Genomic DNA, 2,529 nt, shown 5'->3' on the forward strand with positions numbered 1-2,529 from the left:
TACTAATTCTTTTAAAGTTAACACAATTTTTTCTGATAGAGAAGAAACAAAAAATCCATTCCCATTAGAACAAATAGTCTATAATAAAGCTGACACTCCTGGTAAAGCAATAAATTAGATTTATGGCAATATGAACTTATTTATAATCAGATATAAAACTGATGACCTTTGGCATATTTGTAGATACCTCAGGAGATAGAATCTTTGACTTAAATAGGAGCTATTCTCTATTTCAACAATTAAATTCATGAATATCTTTAAATATAGCAAAATATTTCTAAGATAATGATAAATATTTACATGTACCTGCTACACAAAAGAAGTTTCCAAAGTTATGACTCAATCTCATCAGTCTTATTTGAAATGGAGAAAAAAAGGTTTTTTTTTGGTTTTTTTTTTTTTATTGCAAGCAAATTAAAAAATAACATATCTACAGAAGCTAATAGTTATTTATCAGGGGACACTGTATTTGCCTGCTAAATGAGATGACTTGTAGTAATTAAAACATAAATTAGTACTTATATTTAATTATAAAGAAATCTATGCTTCATTTAGTATGCAAATATAACTTGTTAAAAGCAATCCAACTGCACCATGTAATTTTAAATTATATATAGTAAATAATAAATAACATCTTAATGTTTATTTATTAATTTCAATGATTTCATTGAGACTATATAATTTTTCTGTACCAAGTTATGTTTTCATTATTTTATACCTAGTAAAAATAACTTACAGATTTAGTTTTCTAGTATATCTTTCCCCGGTAGTATTAACTGCAAATTCTAAATACTTTATTATATTTAAGCTGATGGGGCATCTTGCCAGACAAAATGCATAGTTTCACTTTGAGGCTCTTTATTCCTTGAAGGAATATTCAAGGTGACACCCTTGACAACTTATGTGATAGACAATGTAGCCATTTATATAATATAAAAAGTCCTTTAGGAATCCCCATATTTGAAAAGCATTTTTTCCCACTGTTTAGTACAATTAGGTCGGTATGAAAAGAAAGCATTGGCCAAGACCAAAGAGAGGAGAATTAGGATATAAGAATAGGGAATAAAGAAACTCTAAAGAAAAGCAAAGAGAAAAACAAATTGAAAAGCAAGGAAAGATGTGTTTTATATTTAACAATACAATAAAAGGCTATTGAAGCATGTGGCCAGTGTGACATATGTTACTAGTTTGTATGGTTGGAATGATGTACCACACTGTTTATGTCTCTGATTCTCACTTTATTCTGCAATTGATCTGAGGATTATTTTTCAGGAGTAGAGCTACACATTATGAACATTGCTTGTCATGTCTAGAAATATTCAAACACTGCAAAGTTGGAATTATACTATTAGTAACTTAAAATTAGGAATAAAATATGTGATGAAAAGTCTCATTCACAGTGAAATGTAATACGTATCTGCTGTAAAAATTGTATCCAGTATTTTTTTTTTCAGGATTTTTAAGCTCTCTGTACTTTATTCTGAAGGCAAATATAATTATAATATACATTAAAAAACTTAAAGTTCAATTTTTAATCAGAAAAAATCTGAATTTAAAATTTATATATTCTCTCTTGGCAATTATAAATTTCTGTTAAAAAAATAATTACTATTCCATCAAGAGCTGAAACGGATGTCCTTAACATAAATACAAAGATATAGAGAATGATTTTAAAAGGCAAAATTATATTTGCCAATCAATATAAATAAATAAATGTTAGATTTAATTCTCAAATTAACAAAACAGGATGATTTATCTTTATTTGTCAGGGAAAATATACAATTAGTTAAAATTAGTCTGCTTAATAAATGATATGATATGCAAGAGAATATATTTATCCAGAATAATAACAGAAAATACATGCTGAATATTTACTCTATGCCAGATTCTGTACTATAATTACTTTAAAACTAGTATGTACAGAGATGTTGAGTGATTAGCCCACAAAGAGCAGTAAATGGAGCCGGGACGTGGACCTGGGTAGTCTGGCTCAGACTTCACGTCCATAAACAGTGGGTAAGTTTTTTAGTAAACTTTCTGATAACAAGAACCACATTGTCTTTTGAAGACAATTCCAATGGTTGAACATTTGTGGAGGTTCTTAAATCTGCTAATCTGTCTTGTTAGATCAAGGTTATTTTCCAACTATTTGCATTTGTTTGAGGAACAGTTGTTAACTGGTTTCAACATCTAGTTAGAATAACTAGAAAGCCAATTGAAATTTCTGATTCAGAAAATGAAAAACCAAATTATGTCATATCTTGAATGTCTTAAAACTTCTTTAGAATAACCTATCTCTGATATGTCTGAATGACAATAATTAGCACATAAAATTGATAGGTAATAAAGATGTAAAAGATAAGAATAAAAGACTGTATGAGAGATTCACATACAGACTTGAACAGAGAATAATTAGGACTGATAGATTTTTACTATTGCCAATTGACTCCATGAATAAATACTAAAAAATCAAACTAATGTAGGGAAGGGGCAAGAGAACTACATAAATTGATAAACTGTATTCAGAGC

The sequence above is a fragment of the Pteropus vampyrus genome, unplaced genomic scaffold (genome assembly GCF_000151845.1).
Source record: "Pteropus vampyrus isolate Shadow unplaced genomic scaffold, Pvam_2.0 Scaffold11, whole genome shotgun sequence".
NCBI classification, from domain to species: domain Eukaryota; kingdom Metazoa; phylum Chordata; class Mammalia; order Chiroptera; family Pteropodidae; genus Pteropus; species Pteropus vampyrus.